The following is a 19,877-nucleotide window of genomic DNA, read 5'->3' as shown; positions in this document are numbered from 1 at the left end:
TATTTAGGTCTTTAAACCATTCTGAGTTTATTTTTGTGTATGGCATGAGGGTGTGTTTCATTGATTTACATATGGCTGTCCAGCTTTCCCAACACCACTTGCTGAAGAAACTGTCTTTTCTGCATTGTATATTCTTGCCTCCTTTATCAAAAATAAGGTGACCATATGTGCGTGGTTTTATCTCTGGGCTCCCAATCCTGTTCCATTGATCCATATGTCTGTTTTTGTGCAAGTACCATGCTGTTTTGATTACTGTAGCTTTGTAGTATTGCGTGAAGTCTGGAAGCGTTGTGCCTCCAACTTCGTTCTTTTTCCTCAGGATTGCTTTGGCAATTCTGGGTCTTTTGTGGTTCCAAATAAAGTTTAGGATTATTTGTTCTAGTTTTATTGGTAGTAACAATCAAAAATAGTAACAGTAATAATAATAATAATACTTTTATTGAATACTTACTATTCTTATTGAGTTGCGTGCCATAGAAAGAACTTTATAAGGTATTATCTTAATCTAAACAAGACAATAATCCTATGAGATAAGTTTAACTATTTTCATTCTCATTTTACACATGGGTACTCTGAGGTTCTGAGAGTTTATGTTTCCCAAGGTCCCATAGCCATTAAGTGATAATGCCAGAAATCTGACTATAGAACTATGCTGAATTGCTTCTCCTGTGAGATTTTAAAAAAATACATGATTGGGAACAGATCACACTTTTATTCTGAGCCATCAAGTAAAGTGCATTGTAAAGACCCTTGCATAGAGGACTCCCTGTAGCAAATGCGTGGTTACCTTTCTACGTATTTTCTGAAGTATTTGCCTTTAGATGATAATCCAGAACCATTTCAACATCTGGTTCAACTTATGCATTTTATTTCATCTTTAAGACTGCAAATTGTTATGTCACTAGCACCAAACAAGCATGTGCTCTTCATTGTGTTTTATTCTTTCATGTTGAAATAGTTATTAAAATAACATGACATAGTCTCTCTATTCTATTTAGTTGTACTGTTTTAGCCGCAAACACAGTGTTTTAGAGTTAGTATAAAGAACCATATTGAAATTTTGGAGAGTCTTATTCTGTTTTTTTGTTTGGTTTTGCAAATTATTGACTGTGATAATATAGTAAAATGTTGCCACCGCAATAACTGTTTACATTTGGAAGTGTAATTTTATTGTTTAAGAGAAATTCAAAAGCTATTTATTTATTTATTTATTTATTGGCCATGCTAGGCAGCTTGTGAAATCTTAGTTCCCTGACCAGGGACTGAACCTGGGCCCTGGCAGTGAAAGCCTAGTCCTAACCACTGGACCACCAGGGAGTTCCTTGAAAAGCTTTTTAAAAACTAGCTTGTGTCAACCATTTTAGGAGCCTTACCGCTGCAGACCACCTCCTTTTCTTAAGGGAAAATATGCCCTTTTTTATTCTTTTGATGTTTTATTCTGCTTCTTCACCTGACTACTCCTCTTTTTCACTCAGTTTTTGTTTTTGTTTTTTGTTTTTGGCTGCGTTGGGTCTTTGTTGCTGCGTGTGGGCTTTCTCTAGTTATGGCGAGCAGGGGCTACTCTTCATTGTGGTGCGCAGGCTTCTCACTGTGGTGGCTTCTGTTGTTGCAGAGCACGGGCTCTAGGCGCATGGGCCTCAGTAGTTGTAGCATGCAGGCTCAGTAGTTGTGGCTCACGGGCTCTAGAGCACAGGCTCAGTAGTTGTGGCGCATGGGCCTGGTTGCTCCGCAGCATGTGGCATCCTCCCAGACCAGGGCTCGAACCCATGTCAGCTGCATTGGCAGGCAGATTCTTAACCACTGCGCCACCAGGGAAGTTCCTTCACTCAGTTTTAACAAAGCACAGTCCATTACACTTGAGCTTTTAATCTTTTATATTCCTCCAGGAAAACAAAAAGCATCACTTATGGTGAACTCTACCTGTTTTTATTTTGTATTATTTATTTATTTATTTATATTTTTTGGCTGCACCACATGGCTTGTGGGATCTTAGTTCCCCTACCAGGGATTGAACCCAGGCCCTCAGCAGTTAAAGCACAGAGTCCTAACCACTGGACAACCAGGGAATTCCCTCAACCTGATTTTAAACTTTATAGAACCTTGAACCTCCCGTTTTCTCCCAGTATTGCAGTTCTGTCCCCCTCTTTCTTCCTTTTGACCCAGCCTGATCCTGTGATTGATGATCAGAATTCCTCTCATGAGCCCCTTTAACTCTATTTTTTATTTATTTTTTTGGCCATGCTGTGCAGCATGTGGGATCTTAGTTCCCAATGAGGGAACCCGTGCCCCCTGCATTGGAAGCGTGGAGTCCAAACCACTGGACCACCAGGGAATTCCCACCTTGATTTGTCTTTTAGATTTTAAAAAATCTTTGGATAATTTTCGATTTACAGAAAGTTCCAAAAATAGTACAGAGTTCCTTTATACTCTTTACTACAGTTCCCCTAATATTAACATCTTATATCAGGGGTCCCCAACCCCCAGGTCGAACAGCAGGAGGTGAGCTGCGGGCAATCGATTGAAACTTCATCTGCCGCTCCCCATCGCTCACATTACCACCTGAACCATCCCCCCTCCCCATCCGTGGAAAAATTGTCTTCCACAGAATTGATCCCTGGTGCCAAAAAGATTGGGGACTGCAGTATTATATAATGCTATGAGCCGAATTTTGTCCCCCTCCAAATTCACATTTTGAAGCCCTAATCCCCAATGTAATGGTATGTGGACATGGGCCTTTGAGAGGTAATTAGATTTAGATGAGGTCATGAGGGTGGGACCCTCGTGATGGGATTAGTACACTTACAAGAAGAGACCAGAGAGTTCTCCCTCTCTTTCTCTGTCTCTCCCAGTCTTTCTCTTTCTCTCCACCTCTCTCTCTCCCATGTGAGGACACAGCAAGAAGGTAGCAATGTGCAAGCCAGGAAGAGAGCTCTCACCAGGAACTGAATCAGCCAGCAACTTGATCTTGGACTTACTAGTCTCTGGAACTGTGACAAATAAATGTCTTGTTTAAGTTACCCAGTCCATGGTATTTTGTTATAGCAGCCCTAGAAGACTAATATATATAAAACCATAGTACATTGGTCAAAACTAAGAAATTAACATTGGTATAATAACGTTAAGCTACGGACTTCATTTGGATTTCATCAGTTTTTCCACTGTGTCCTCTTTATGTTCCAGGATCCAATCCAGGATCTCACATTGCATTTAAACTTTCATGTCTCTTTAGTCTCCTCCGATCTATGACAGTTTTTCAGTGGTATCTCATGCTTTTAATTTGCATTTCCCTAATCTCAGATGATGTTGAACATATTTTTCTTCTTTATTGTGGTAGAAAAACACATAACATAAAATTTACCATCTTGGGGGGAGATTGGTTCAAGATGTTGGAGTAGAAGGACGTCCTCTCACTCCCTCTTGCAAGAACACCAGAATCACAACTAACTGCTGAACAATCATCAACAGAAAGACACTGGAACTCACCAGAAAAGATACCCCACATCCAAAGACAAAGGAGAAGCCACAATGAGACGGTAGGAGGGGCACAATCACAATAAAATCAAATCCCATAACTGCTGGGTGGGTGACTCACAAACTGGAGAACACTTATACCACAGAAGTCCACCCACTGGAGTGAAGGCTCTGAGTCCCACGTCAGGCTTCCAGACCTGGGGGTCTGGCAATGGGAGGAGGAATTCCTAGAGAATCAGACTTTGAAGGATAGCGGGATTTGATTGCAGGACTTCGACAGGACTGGGGGAAACAGAGACTCCACTCTTGGAAGGCACACAGAAAGTGTGCACATCAGGACCCAGGGGAAGGAGCAGTTACCCCATAGGAGACTGAACCAGACCTACCTGCTAGTGTTGGAGGGTCTCCTGCAGAGGTGGGGGGTGGCTGTGGCTCACCGTGAGGACAAGGACACTGGCAGCAGAAGTTCTGGGAAGTAATCCTTGGCGTGAGCCTTCCCAGAGTCTGCCATTAGCCCCACCAAAGAGCCCGGGTAGGCTCCAGTGTTGGGACACCACAAGCCAAACAACCAACACGGAGGGAAGCCAGCCCCACCCATCAGCAGACAAGTGGATTAAGTTTTACTGAGTTCTGCCCACCAAAGCAACAGCCAGCTCTACCCATCACCAGTCCCTCCCATCAGGAAACTTCCACAAGCCTCTTAGATAGCCTCATCCACCAGATGGCAGACAGCAGAAGCAAGAAGAACAACAATCCTGCAACCTGTGGAACAAAAACCACATTCACAGAAAAATAGACAAGATGAAAAGGCAGAGGGCTATGTACCAGATGAAGGAACAAGATAAAACCCCAGAAAAATGACTAAAGTGGAGATAGGCAACCTTCCAGAAAAAGAATTCAGAATTATGATAGTGAAGATGATCCAGGACCTTGGAATAAGAATGGAGGCAAAGATCGAGAAGATGCAATAAATGTTTAACAAAGATCTAGAAGAATTAAAGAACAAACAAACAGAGATGAACAACACAATAACTGAAATGAAAAATACAGTAGAAGGAATCAATAGCAGAATAACTGAGGCAGAAGAACGGATGAGTGACCTGGAAGACAGAATGGTGGAATTCACTGCTGTGGAACAGAATAAAGAAAAAAGAATGAAAAGAAATGAAGACAGCCTAAGAGACCTCTGGGACAACATTAAACGCAACAACATTCGCATTATAGGGGTCCCAGAAGGAGAAGAGAGAGAGAAAGGACCAGAGATAATATTTGAAGAGATTATAGTCAAAAACTTCCCTAACATGGGAAAGGAAATAGCCACCCAAGTGCAGGAAGCATAGAGAGTCCCATACAGGATAAACCCAAGGAGAAACACGCCAAGACACATAGTAATCAAATTGGCAAAAATTAAAGACAAAGAAAAATTATTGAAAGCAGCAAGGGAAAAACGACAAATAACATACAAGGGAACTCCCATAAGGTTAACAGCTGATTTCTCAGCAGAAACTCTACAAGCCAGAAGGGAGTGGCATGATATACTTAAAGTGATGAAAGGGAAGAACGTACAACTAAGATTACTCTACCCGGCAAGGATCTCATTCAGATTTGATGGAGAAATCAAAAGCTTTACAGACAAGCAAGAGCTAAGAGAATTCAGCACCACCAAACCAGCTCTACAACAAACGCTAAAGGAACTTCTCTAAGTGGGAAACACAAGAGAAGAAAAGGACCTACAAAAACAAACCCAAAACAATTAAGAAAATGGTCATAGGAACATACATATCGATAATTACCTTAAACGTGAATGGATTAAATGCTCCAACCAAAAGACACAGGCTCGCTGAATGGATACAAAAACAAGACCCATATATATGCTGTCTACAAGAGCCCCACTTCAGACCTAGGGACACATACAGACTGAGAGTGAGGGGATGGAAAAAGATATTCCATGCAAATGGAAATCAAAAGAAAGCTGAAGTAGTTATACTCATATCAGATAAAATAGACTTTAAAATAAAGAATGTTACAAGAGACAAGGAAGGACACTACATAATGATCAAGGGATCAATCCAAGAAGAAGATATAACAATTATAAATATATATGCACCCAACATAGGAGCACCTCAATACATAAGGCAACTGCTAACAGCTCTAAAAGAGGAAATCGACAGTAACACAATAATAGTGGGGGAACTTAACACCTCACTTACACCAATGGACAGGTCATCCAAACAGAAAATTAATAAGGAAACAGAAGCTTTAAATGACACAATAGACCAGATAGATTTAATTGATATTTATAGGACATTCCATCCAAAAACAGCAGATTACACGTTCTTCTCAAGTGCGCACGGAACATTCTCCAGGATAGATCACATCTTGGGTCACAAATCAAGCCTCAGTAAATTTAAGAAAATTGAAATCATATAAAGCATCTTTTCTGACCACAATGCTTTGAGATTAGAAATGAATTACAGGGAAAAAAAACACGTAAAAAACACAAATACATGGAGACCAAACAATATGTTAGTAAATAACCAAGAGATCACTGAAGAAATTAGAGAGGAAATCAAAAAATACCTAGAGACAAATGACAATGAAAACATGACGATCCAAAACCTCTGGGATGCAGCAAAAGCTGTGCTAAGAGGGAAGTTTATAGCAATACAAGCCTACCTCAAGAAACAAGAAAAATCTCAAATAAAGAATCTAACCTTACACCTAAAGGAACTACAGAAAGAAGACCAAACAAAACCCAAAGTTAGTAGAAGGAAAGAAATCATAAAGATCAGAGCAGAAATAAATGGAATAGAAACAAAGAAAACAATAGCAAAGATCAATAAAACTAAAAGCTGGTTCTTTGAGAAGATAAACAAAATTGATAAACCATTAGCCAGACTCATCAAGAAAAAGAGGGAGAGGACTCAAATCAATAAAATTAGAAATGAAAAAGGAGAAGTTACAACAGACACCGCAGAAATACAAAGCATCCTAAGAGACTACTACAAGCAACCATATGCCAATAAAATGGACAACCTGGAAGAAATGGACAAATTCTTAAAAAGGAAGACCTCCCAAGACGGAACCAGGAAGAAATAGAAAATATGAACAGACCAATCACAAGTAATGAAATTGAAACTGTGATTTAAAATCTTCCAACAAACAAAAGTCCAGGACCAGATGGCTTCACAGGTGAATTCTATCAAATATTTAGAGAAGAGCTAACACCCATCCTTCTCAAACTCTTCCAAAAAATTGCAGAGGAAGGAACACTCCCAAACTCCTTCTATGAGGCCACCATCACCCTGATACCAAAACCAGACAAAGATACTACAAAAAAAGAAAATTACAGACGAATAACACTGATGAATATAGATGCAAAAATCCTCAACAAAATACTATCAAACAGAATCCAACAAAACATTAAAAGGATCATACACCACGATCAAGTGGGATTTATCCCAGGGATGCAAGGATTCTTCAATATATGCAAAACAATCAATGTGATACACCATATTAACAAATTGAAGAATAAAAACCATATGATCATCTCAATAGATGCAGAAAAAGCTTTTGACAAAATTCAACACCCATTTATGACAAAAACTCTCCAGAAAGTGGGCATAGAGGGAACCTACCTCAACATTATAAAGGTCATATGTGACAAACCCACAGGAAACATCATTCTCAATGGTGAAAAACTGAAAGCATTTCCTCGAAGATCAGGAACAAGACAAGGATGTCCACTCTCACCACTATTATTCAACATAGTTTTGGAAGTCCTAGCCATGGCAATCAGAGAAGAAAAAGAAATAAAAGGAATACAAATCAGAAAAGAAGAAGTAAAACTGTCACTGTTTGCAGATGACATACTATACATAGAGAATCCTAAAGATGCCACCAGAAACCTACTAGAGCTAATCAATGAATTTGGTAAGGTTGCTGGATACAAAATTAATGCACAGAAATCTCTTCCATTCCTATACACTAATGATGAAAAATCTGAACGAGAAATTAAGGAAACACTCCCATTTACCATTGCAACAAAAAGAATAAAATACCTAGGAATAAACCTACCTAGGGAGACAAAAGACCTCTATGCAGAAAACTATAAGACACTGAAAGAAATTAAAGATGATACTAACAGATGGAGAGATATACCATGCTCTTGTATTGGAAGAATCAATATTGTGAAAATGACTCTACTACCCAAAGCAATCTACAGATTCAATGCAATTCCTATCAAATTACCAATGGCATTTTTTACAGAACTAGAACAAAAACTCTTAAAATTTGTATGGAGACACAAAAGACCCCGAATGGACAAAGCAGTCTTGAGAGAAAAAAATGGAGCTGGATGAATCAAACTCCCTGACTTCAGACTATACTACAAAGCTACAGTCATCAAGACAATATGGTACTGGCACAAAAACAGAAATGTAGATCAATGGAACAAGATAGAAAGCCCAGAGATAAAGCCATGCACCTATGGTCAACTAATCTATGACAAAGGAGGCAAGGATATACAATGGATAAAAGACAGTCTTTTCAATAAGTGGTGCTGGGAAATCTGGACAGCTACATGTAAAAGAATGAAATCGGAACACTCCCTAACACTATACACAAAAATAAACTCAAAATGGATTAGAGACCTAAATGTAAGACCGGGCACTATAAAACTCTTAGAGGAAAACCTAGGAAGAACACTCTTTGACATAAATCACAGCAAGATCTTTTTTGATCCATCTCCTAGAGTAATGGAAATAAAAACAAAAATAAACAAATGGGACCTAATGAAACCTCAAAGCTTTTGCACAGCAAGGGAAACCATAAACAAGACGAAAAGACAACCCTCAGAATGGGAAGAAACATTTGCAAATGAATCAACAGATAAAGGATTAATCTCCAAAATATATAAACAGCTCATGCAGCTCAACATTAAAAAAACAAACAACCCAATCCAAAAATGGGCAGAAGACCTAAATAGACATTTCTCCAAAAAGGACATACAGATGGCCAAGAAGCACATGAAAAGCTGCTCAACATCACTAATTATTAGAGAAATGCAAATCAAAACTACAATGAGGTATCACCTCACACCAGTTAGAATGGGCATCATCAGAAAATCTACAAACAACAAATGCTGGAGAGCGTGTGGAGAAAAGGCAACCCTCTTGCACTCTTGGTGGGAATGTAAATTGATACAGCCACTATGGAGAACAGTATGGAGGTTCCTTAAAGAACTAAAAATAGAATTACCATATGACCCAGCAATCCCACTACTGGGCATATACCCTGAGAAAACCATAATTCAACAAGACACATGCACCCCAATGTTCACTGCAGCATTATTTACAATAGCCAGGTCATGGAAGCAACCTAAATGCCCATCAACAGACGAATGGATAAAGAAGTAGTGGTACATATATACAATGGAATATTACTCAGCCATAAAAAGGAACGAAATTGGGTCATTTGTAGAGACGTGGATGAATCTAGAGACTGTCATACAGAGTGAAGTAAGTCAGAAAGAGAAAAACAAATATCGTATATTAATGCATATATGTGGAATCTAGAAAATGGTACAGATGAACCAGTTTGCAGAGCAGAAATTGAGGCACAGATGTAGAGAACAAACATATGGACACCAACGGGGGAAAGCGGCGGGGGTGGGGGTGGGGGTGTGATGAATTGGGCCATTAGGATTGACATGTATACACTGATGTGTATAAAATTGATGACTAATAAGAACCTGCTGTATAAAAAAATAAAAGAAAATTCAAAAAAAAAAGAAAAGCAAACTGCAGAAAAGTGTGAATAATATGACCCTGTTTTTGTAAAACTAACAGCAATAAAAATATTTCATGTACATGTAAAAAAAGAATTTACCGTCTTAACCATTTTAAAATGCACAGTTCAATGATGCTAAGTATATTCACAGTGTTGTGAAACACATCTCTGGAACTTTTTCATCTTATTAGTCTGAAACTATATACCCATTAAACAACAACTCTCCCTTCCCTAGCTAGTTCCTCATAAACACAATTCTACTTTCTGTTTCTGTGGATTTTACTAGTTTAGAGACCGCATATGAGTGGAATCATACAGTATTTGTCTTTTGGTGACTGGCTTATATTTTACATAGAATATTGTCCTCAAGGTTCATCCATGTTGTACCATATGATAGAATTTCCTTCCTTTTTAAGGCTGAATAATATCCCAATGTATGCGTAGACCACATTTTGTTTACACATTCATCCATTGATGGACATTCAGGTTGCTTCCACCTCTTGGCTATTGTGAATAGTGCTGCTATAAACATTGGGTACAAATATCTCTCTGAGACCCTGCTTTCAATTCTTTTGGATATATACCCAGAAGTGGGATTGCTGGATCATATGGTAATCCTGTTTAATTTTTTGAGGAACCTCCATGCTGTTTTCCACAGTGGCTGCACCATTTTACATTCCCAGGAGTAATGTACAGGGCTCCAATTTCTCCTCATCCTCACCAACACTTCTTATTTTCTGTTTTCTTTTTTTTTCCGATTTTTTTTTTGGCTGTACCTCGCAGCCTGTGGGATCTTAGTTCCCAGACCAGGGATTGAACCCTGGCCCTTGTCAGTGAAAGCTCAGAGTCCTAACCACTGGACTGCCAGGGAATTCTCTATTTTCTGTTTTTTGATAGTAGCCATCCTAGTAGTGATGATATTTCATGGTTTTGATTTGCATTTCGTCAATGATTAATGATGTTGAGCAAGTTTTCATATACTTGTTGGCTATTTATATATTATTTTTGGAGAAGTGTCTATTCCCAAAAAAGTCCTTTGCCCATTTTAAAAATTGGATTATTTGATTTTTGCATTGTTGTGAGCATATTTTTACTTGCTAATTTTCCATCTCTGTATCTTCTTTGGTAAAGTATATGCTCAGATCTTTTGCCTATTCTTAAACTGGGTTTGTTTTTATATTGTTGAGTGTTAAGAGCTCTTTATATAGTCTGGATATAAATCTTTTATCAGGTATGTGATTTGCAACATCTCCCAGTCTCTGGTTTGTCTTTTCATTGTCTTAATAATGCATTGCCTTTCATGACCCAGGATCATGCAGCTTTTTTTCCTATATTTTCTTCTAGAAGTTTTATATTTATATTTAGATCTATGATCCATGTGTTAAGGTTCTTCTTTTTTTTTTTTTTTGCATAAAGATGAGCAGTTGTTCCAGCACCATTTGTTGAAAAGACGTTCCTTTCACCAATTGCCTTTGTAGGTTTGTCAAAAATCTGGGAATTCCCTGGCATTCCAGTGGTTAGGACTCAGCGCTTTCACTGCCATGGGCCCGGGTTGATCCCTGGTCTAGGAGCTAAGATTCTGCGAGCCACACGGCACAGCCAAAAAAAAAAAAAATTAGTTGACTATAGTTTTGCACTTTCTTTTCTGTCTATTGCCTATCCTTGCATCAATACCACACTATCTTGATTTGACTATTATAGCTTTATAGTAAATCTTAAAATTGGGTAGTATGATGCTTCTTTGTTCTTTTTGAGAATTGTTTTGGTTACTCTGGTTCTTTGCCTTTTCATATAAAATTTAGAATCAGCTTGTTGGTATGTTCAAAATTCTTGCTGGGATTTTGATTGGAATTGTATAAAATCTAAAGATCAAGTTGGGGAGAATTGACATCTTAATGATCTTGCATCTTCCAACCCATGAACATGGCATATCTCTCCATTTATTTAGATCTTTGATTTCTCTCACCAGCGTTTTGTAGTTTTTCATGTACAGATGCTGCAAATATTTTGTTCAAATTTACACCTTCATTTCTTCTGGTGCTATTGTAAACCTTACCTCCTTTCAAACAAGGAAAATAATCTCACGGTGTATTTGCAAACTCGCTAAGCCTATTCTTATATAAACTCAGGCTGAAATTTCCATTTATCTCCTGACCCCAGGCCCTGAGCCCCAAGTCTGATTTGTCTCATGGTGGCGTTCTGACTCCCCAGAGCCAGTGCCTGAGTATTGTCCTTTTCTTGTTGACAGAAGCTCTGATAATTACTTTTGGGGAAGGCCATAAAGAAACTTCATATTACATACTTGTGGTAAGGTCAAGGGGATGCATTAGCTCTTGGTTCAAAGGTCTCTGGGTAAACCAGTCTGGAATTGGCAACAGGCCTGGGAAGTGGGTGAGAGGCAATGACATTTCATTACAGTGACAATGATTAGAGTTAGGTGTACACAGGCCAGACCTGTAGTTCTTTTTTTTTCTCAAAAAAAATTACACAAATCTGTAGGGTAACAGTCTTCTGCCCAAATATTTTAAGCCACTGCCAGTGAGTCCTAATTATCAAATATTTTGATTAAAACTTTGGACTTGACTTCTGTTACAGCATGCTTAATTGAAAAAATAAATAGATAAATCTTACCTTTTTTTAATATTATAACATCTGCCCTGCAAGCTCCCAATTTAGAATCAGTCTTACAACCTGCTTTCTCTGATCTTTACCCAAATAGATGAGTGTCCATATCTTATAAATTAGTGGAGTTTGACATTGTGAATTTATGGTTCCAGTATCAGCCGGGTTCTCACCACAGCTAGTTAATCCTTCTACTATGTGTTTTGGGTCAGCAAGTCTCCTGTTTCCCTCAGGAACAATTTGGAGCCTTCACCACTTTTCACAAACCTCTCTGCCTACAAGGCCTCTCTCTCCACAGATGATTTTCCTCCACAAAGCACCAAGAACATAGGGGCGCACTTTGTTGCATATGCTCCCATCCTGTTCTCTCTCCAGTCTCAGAGGAAGAGGTGGCCCTCTTCCTGCTCAAGGCTAATCCACCTTTTATTCAATCAACTGATATACATTAAGTATCCGTTATATGCTAGATATTGCACTAGGAGCTTGGGACATAGTGGAGAACAAAGCAGTTCACATTCTGGGGGCAGGGGTGACAGACAAACAAGTGAACAAGAAAATTATCAGTTAAAATAGTGTGATGTGGGACTTCCCTGGCGGTCCAGTGGTTAAGACTCTGCACATCCAATGCAGGGGGCACGGGTTCGATCCCTTGTTGGGGAACTAAGATCCCACACGCCGCATGGCAAGGCCAAAAAAACCAAAATAGTGTGATGTGATAGAGAATGATGGTGGTCAGGGATGGACCCTGAGGAGGAGCCATTTGAGCCATGTAAGACCTGAAGGATGAGAATGAGTCAGCCAGGTGAGGATCAGGGGGAAAGCATTCCAGATGCTGGCAATAGAAAATACAAAGGCCCTATGGAGGGATAAGCTTAGCATGTTGGAGGAACAGAAAGAAGGCCAATGTGACTAGATTGTAATGAGTGAGAGAATGAACAAGCAGCAAGAGGTGAGGTCAGAGGAGTGCGCAGAAGCCAGGCCGTGTGTGGCCTTGCGGGCCCAAATAAGGATTTTGGATCTTAAAAGCACAGTGGGAAATTATTGGAGACTTTTAAGCAGAGGAGTAACATGACTGATGTTTTAGACTCATTCTGGCTGCTACATGGAGAATGGCTTGTCGTTGGGAAGCAAGAATGGAAGCATGGAGACCAATGAGGAGACTAGTGTAGTAGCCCAGATGGGAGATGAGAGTGGTTGGACCGGGGTAGTAGAGAAAGAGTTGGGAAAAGTGAATGGAGATGTGTTTTGGAGGTTTTGTTATCAGGACTAGCTGATAGATTGTGGGGAATGAGGGGAAGAGGGAAATCAAGGACAGCTTCTTGATTTGTGGTCGAATAACTTGGGTGAATTGAAGTGCAATTTATTGAGATGGGGAGGAACCCCACTCAGGGGAAAGCCAAGTGCTCTGTTTTGGACATGTTATGTTTGAAATGCCTATTGGCTATTGAAGTGGAGATGTCAGGTAGGCAGTTGAGTATGTAGTTGGGCAGAGAGGTCCAGCTAGAGACAGAAATTTGGGAGTGTTCAGCACATTGATGTTATTCAAAGCCGTGAGACAGGATGAGACTCCCAAAGATGTAAGTGTAAATAGCAAAGAGAATAGGTCCAGAGATTGAATCCTGGAGCACTCCATCATTTAATGGTCAAGAGATGAGGAGAAATCAGCAAAGACGACTGAGTAGAAATGGCTAGTAAGGTTGGAGGAAAACACAGTGAAATATCCTGAAAGCTAAGAGAAGTAGGTGTTTTATATCAGACAGGGGCCAGTTAGAAAACAGAAACCACATTCAGAATTTTAAACAGGAAGAATTTAACATGAGGAATGGGTTACTTAGGTGAGAGCTGTTCTTCTTGGGAAGAGCTGAGAAGCCAAGGAGGGGGTGGTGAATTAACCCGGACATTTAGCAACAGCAGGAAGCTGCTTCACCTCTACCGGAGGTAAAAGTAAAAGGTGTTGTTGCCCAAGTCCAAGATCAGGGACCACACAGCAGAAGCAGGAAGGCTGGCCCAGCAGGAGCTTGGTCCATGGAGGGAGGGCCTATCCAGTGGGAACCAGAGAGGACATACAGTCACTGATAGAGATGACACTCCAAACAGAGGGAAAGGAAGGGGAATACCCTGGCTTCTCCCCTTCTCCTGCTCTTTAATCTTAAACCAATGATTCCCATTGGCCAAATGTATCAGGAAGTCAGAGGGGAAGGGCAGCTGGGAAATGTAGTCTGTTCTACACAGCAGAGCAGGAGCAGAGGGAATGGCTCTGAGAGCAAATAGGCAAATGACCAGCACATGTAAGTAAGATGAGGACTTGGAAATGGCCATTGCATTTAGCAATGTGGAGGTCATTGGTGACCTTGACGAGAGCAGTTCAGTAGAGTGGTATGAGCAAAAGCCTGACAGGACTGAGTTCAACAGAGAATGGGAGACGAGGAATTGGAGGCAGTGAACACAGACAACTTTTTTGTTTGTTTGTTTTTGGGAGTTTTGCTGTAAAAGGAAAGGAAAGAATTGGGGGTGGTATGTGGAGTGGAAAATCAGATTGACAGTAGGTATTTTCAAGATGGGAGAAATAACAGCATATTTGAATGGTGATGAGGAAAATGCCAAGAGAGAAGTAAAAATTGATTTAAAAAACAGTTCCTGCAAGGAAAGAGAAGAATTACTGGAGTGATGTACTTGAGTAGGCAGGAGGGGCTGAGATCCAGTGCAGAAGTGGTTTAATAATAGGATTTGGAGAGAGTCATTCATAGAATCGTTATCACTTAAGTTTGGAAAAGACCTTAAAAATCATGTGCTCTAATGTCCCATATGCAGGAATTCCCTGTGCAGACTCCCAGACACATATTGGTCCAGCCTTTGCTTGAAAGTCTCCAGTGATGGTAAACTTACAATTTCCCAAAGAAGCCATTTCCATTTTAAGACAAATACAATTGTTAGAAAAAACTTTTCCTTTTCAAAACAACCAGATTCAATTAGTGCCTTGTTCTGAATTGGGTTTTGGTTTGGACAGACCAGCTAAAAGGGTCATTTTGGGGTCAGTTGGGAAAATATAAATATGTGGTATTAGATGAGATGAAAATTTTTTTAAATGGTGGAGACTGTTGGCTGAAAAAAGTTTGCAGAACAGCATGCAGAGTGATCTTATTTGGTGTATTATATATCTGCTCCTGTGTACTCACATACACACATAGAGAGATCTGAAAGGATATGCATTAAGATATTAACAGTGGTGATCTTGGGTAATGAGAATGTGTCACTGAGTTCTAGCAAAACTTCAATAAACAGATAGTTCTTAAACTGTTTTAGGGAATAGAAAAAGATAACTTTTCCCAATTTTTGATATGAAAATAGGATAACTGATACCATACCTGACAGTGATAGCAGGAGAAAGAAACATATGGACCAATCTTACCTGCAAACATAGGTATATGGGCTTCCCTGGTGGCGCAGTGGTTGAGAATCTGCCTGCGAATGCAGGGGACACGGGTTCGAGCCCTGGTCTGGGAGGATCCCACATGCCGCGGGGCAACTGGGCCCGTGAGCCACAGCTACTGAGCCTGCGCGTCTGGAGCCTGTGCTCCGCAGCAAGAGAGGCCACGACAGTGAGAGGCCCACGCACCGCGATGAAGAGTGGCCCCCGCTCGCCGCAACTAGAGAAAGCCCTCGCGCAGAAACGAAGACCCAACACAGCCAAAAATAAATATAAAAATAAAAGAGTGTAACCTAAATGTATAGCATCTTGGCTATAAATGATTATTGGCAATTTTAAAAAAAACCCATAGGTATAAAAATCCTGAATATAGTTGTAAAAGTTCTAAATAAAATATTAACAAATAGGATCCAGATGAAATTCTAGAGGCATTTTCATTAATGTCAGGAACAAGACTAGGATGCTTGCCATCATTGCTATCACTCAATATTATTCTGGAATTTCTACCTCACTGAATAAGAAAATTGAGAGGTATAAATATTTAGAAGAAAGTGTCAAAATTATCATTGTTTTAATTAAGCTCTTTTGGATGTTAGGAACAGATACTCAAGTTGTCATAGTTAATAGGGATTTATTGTAAGGATACACATGGGAATAAGGAACTATGACTAGAAGAAATTTATTAACTACGATAAAAGGTATCTATAAAAAAATTATACAGCAAGTATCATACTTAAAAGCTTGCCTCCTGAAATTGGAAATGAGACAAGGATTCCCTGTATTACCATTTTGTTGGAAATCCTAGCCAGTGCATTAAGAGAAGAAAAAGAAACAAAAAGTTTAAAGATTTGGAAAGGAAGAAACAACACTGTCATCATTTGTAGAAAACATGATTGTGTACATAGAATATCCAAAAGAATTGAAGGATAAACATTTGAATAGATAAATGAATTTAGAAAGGTTGCTGAACATGTGGATAATATCGAAAATCAATTGTATTTCTGTATATAATCAACAAACAGCTGGAAACTTTAAAAATATAAACGTTGTCATAAAAAAATACCTAGGGGTAAATCTAGAAAAACACATGCAAGGCCTTTACATAGAAAACTATAAAAAATTAATGAGAAAAATTAAAACCTAAATCAATGGAGTACTAAACTGTGTTCACGAATTGAAAGATGCAGTATCTTTAAGGTGTCAAGTCTCTGAAAACTGATTTGTAGATTCAATGAGACCCCATTAAAAAACCCCAACAGTTGTATGTGTGTGTGTAAGTGGGGGAGGCTTGACAAGCTAATTTAAATTATATGGAAATGAAAAGGTCCAAGAATAGCCAGAGCATTCTTGAAGAACTAGGTGGGAAGACTTGTTCTACTAGATATTATCTTTTTATATAGAGAAAGTAATTAAAGCAATGTGATATTGGCCCAGTGATAGGCAAATAGATCAATGAAACAATAGAGAGTCCAGAAACATCTGGACACATCCTGTAGAGATATAACAGATATACAACAAAGGTGTCACTGGGAAAGGATTTTAAAAAAAAAAAAACTTTGCTGGGACAACTGTCTATCCATATGGCAAAAAGAAAACGACCACTACCTCATATCATCCACAAAAATCAATTCTAGGTAAATCATAGATCTAAATGTGCAAGGTAAAATATAAAACTTCTAGAAAATAATATAGCAAAATATTTTCATTATCTTTGGGAAATGAAAGACCTTTTAATTAAAACACAAAAGTACTAATCATAAAAGAAAAGATGAGGGACTTCCCTGGTGGCACAGTGGTTAAGAATCTGCCTGCCAATGCAGGGGACGTGGGTTCGAGCCCTGGTCCGGGAAGATCCCACATGCCGCGGAGCAGCTAAGCCCGTGCGCCACTGCTACTGAGCCCGCGAGCCACAACTACTGAAGCCCACACTCCTAGAGCTGGTGCTCTGCAACAAAAGAAGCCACCGCAATGAGAAGCCCACGCACCGCAACGAAGAGTAGCCCCCGCTCGCTGCAACTAGAGAAAGCCCACGTGCAGCAATGAAGACCCAACGCAGCCAAAAATAAATAAATAAAAAGTTCTTTAAAAAAAAGATGGATACATTTGATTACATTAAAATTAAGAGTTTCTGTTATTAAGAGAATGAAAAAGCAAGCCACAGAGTAGGTAAAGATATCTGTAATGCAGAAAAGTATATACAGAAGCTCATAGCCAAAATATCTAAAGAACTACAAATCATGTTTTAGGTAACAGAGGGTTTGACTTTCGACTCTTTGGGGACAGTGCAGGCCTCAGATCCCCAAAGGGAAGCAAGGCCACTTATTCTTTTTGCCCCTGAAGGTAGAGCCAGAGGGAGGGAGGGAGGTGGGAAAGAGGGACTGTGAAAGAGAATTTGCTATCTAAAGACCCTAATTGAGAGTTTTTTTTCCCTCAGAAGGACCAGAGGGAATAGGTGGCCACATCCCATCACGCCCTTCATCATAGCATCTCAAAGGACAAATGAGTGGAGTACTTTCTGGAGGTAGAAGGATGGACTGCGCAAACTCTAAAGGTCAATTCTTAATCTCAGCTCGCTCCTGCTGGCTCAGCCCTAAACCCAGACCGAGGAGGAGGAGGACTTTCAAGAAAGCCCCTGTCTGTCCTCCCAGTGATGCCTTTGGAATGGAGCTGCAGAGAGAGTGAGTTATTAATAGGCATTCCTGTGGGGCCCCCCCTGTGAGTCCCAGCAGGGTTTAGAGGGCTGCCATGCCGTGCAGCTGTTTTGTTTCCCCCGCTGCTAGGCACCAGACGCAGTCTCCACTACTTGCTCCTTCATTTGGACCTCAGCTCCTACTATGATCCCCCTCAGCTCAGTCCCCTCCAGCCACAGCGGTCTCCTCCCTGGCCCTCAAACCTGTCAGGCACATTCCCGCCCTGAGCCCTTTGCATTTGTTGTTCCCCTGCTTGGAACACTTTTCCCTCAGGTATCTGCATGGCCCATTCCCTCCCCTCCTTCAGGTCTTGACTTAAATGTCATTTTTCTCAGAGAGGTCTTTGCTGCCTGTTCTATCTAAAATTTCATTACCTCCCCATACCTCCTATCTTCCTTCCTTGCTTTCATTTTCCCCTAAGACCCTATATTTTTTTGTTGCTCATTTTGTTTGTTTATGGTCTGGCACCCTCACAGTGAGGATGGATTTTTTTTGGGGGAGGGGGTTACTTTTGTATCCCAGAGCCTAGTAGTTCCTGGTAATGCAGGAGATGCTCAATAAATATTGGTTGAATGAATGAATTAGATAAACATTTACCAAGTGCTGACAAGGTCCCAGCCTGTGCTGGGCACTGAGGGTAGGATGGAGAAAGATGCAGGCCTTGGCCTTGCCCTCAGGGAGCTCGCTGTCTCTGCAGGGAAAGAGCAACAAGGGAACAGGTCTGTAGAGACACCCCAAACAGGAGGCAGGACACTTGTTTGGTTCCTGCGCTCCTGCAGTTCCTGATGGGAACCTCACTCACAGCGGTTTGCTTTCCAGGCTTCAGAGTGGGAGCTGAACCCACCACCAGAAATGGGTCACCTGCTTCTTTCTGTTTGGCTCCTTTGAACCTGGGCCCGAGAAAGGAGTCCCTGTAACCTGTTGGCTGCTGCTCTGGAGCACAGCCATAGCGTCCCCACCCTGATGGAGGAACTCGTCAGGATGTGCTGTGATTGCCCGTCAACTGCTCTGGGGCCAGTGCTAGAAGGTAAGGAGCTTGGAGCCGGGACCAAGTCTGTGCTGCTCCCGGCTCCAGCCTCTGTAGGTGTCCACTAGCCCAGTGCCTGCATCACACTCGCCGCAGAGCATGGGCGCTGAGGGCCAGACTGCCTGAGTCTGAATCCCAGCTCCGCCACTTAACTAACTAGTATAACTTCGGGCAGGTCACTTAATATCGCTTGTGCTTCAGGCTTTCCATCTGGAAAATGGAGACAATAGCAGTGCCCCTCTCGTCATGGTGTTACGAGAATGAAGTGGGTTAATATTTGTAAAGTGCTTAGAACAGTGCCTGGCATATGGTAAGTGCTTGGTCAGTAGACACATGCTAAATACTAGCTGTTGCTTGAATGAATGAACTGCAACTGTGGTTGCCCCCCACCCTGTGCTGAGCTCAAATGGGAATCCCACATCTCTCTGCTGAGAGCTCTGAGCTCTGGGACAGCTCAAATCGACTGAATTTCTGGTAGTGGAGGGCACACCGCAGCACCCAGCCTGGCTGCCCTCAGAGCAGGTTTTTGTCTGTGTCCTCTTGTATCCTTTCCTGACTTGATCTCCAGTTCTGAACTGTAGCAGTGCTGGCAGCACCCTTGACATCACCAGTTTTCATCTGCTCTGCCGGGGAGCTTGATTACCCGCTCCCTCTCTGTTTTTGCATTCAGAGCACGGTGTCCTATCTCTTTGTGAAAATTCTTAGAGCTTTCTTATCATCTGTGGGCCAGGGCTGGGCTAGCCCACCAGAAGTCTCGTCCTGGTGCAGCAAATGGCACTGGGCATGGTACCAGGGAAAATGTGAGGTCACAAGTGTCAGGTTACAAAGCCAGAGCATTCTGAACTTCAGC

The 19,877-nt window shown here is 40.8% G+C and overlaps 1 protein-coding gene and 1 long non-coding RNA gene across 7 annotated transcripts in view; one reads left to right on the top strand and one right to left on the bottom strand.

Moving 5' to 3' along the window:
- Window positions 1-19,877, bottom strand: part of LOC309652119 — a 424,346-nt gene that overhangs the window by 219,556 nt on the left and 184,913 nt on the right. The window lies entirely within an intron of this gene.
- Window positions 1-19,877, top strand: part of STEEP1 (STING1 ER exit protein 1) — a 90,151-nt gene that overhangs the window by 35,040 nt on the left and 35,234 nt on the right. For 2 of the 6 annotated variants that reach the window (XR_014258557.1, XR_014258562.1), the window contains exon 8: window positions 17,745-19,027. The exons of 1 other annotated variant lie outside the window; for it this stretch is intronic. The gene's annotated coding sequence lies outside the window, so the exon portion shown is untranslated. The remainder of the gene's footprint in view (window positions 1-17,744; window positions 19,028-19,877) is intronic. 3 more of the 6 variants (XR_014258560.1, XR_014258561.1, XR_014258559.1) reach the window with 3 other exon arrangements.

This window comes from Balaenoptera physalus (assembly GCF_965194825.1).
Source record: "Balaenoptera physalus genome assembly, chromosome: X".
NCBI lineage: Eukaryota > Metazoa > Chordata > Mammalia > Artiodactyla > Balaenopteridae > Balaenoptera > Balaenoptera physalus.
Note: the sequence above shows the minus strand (reverse complement) of the source record. Positions and strands in the feature narration are given on the sequence as shown.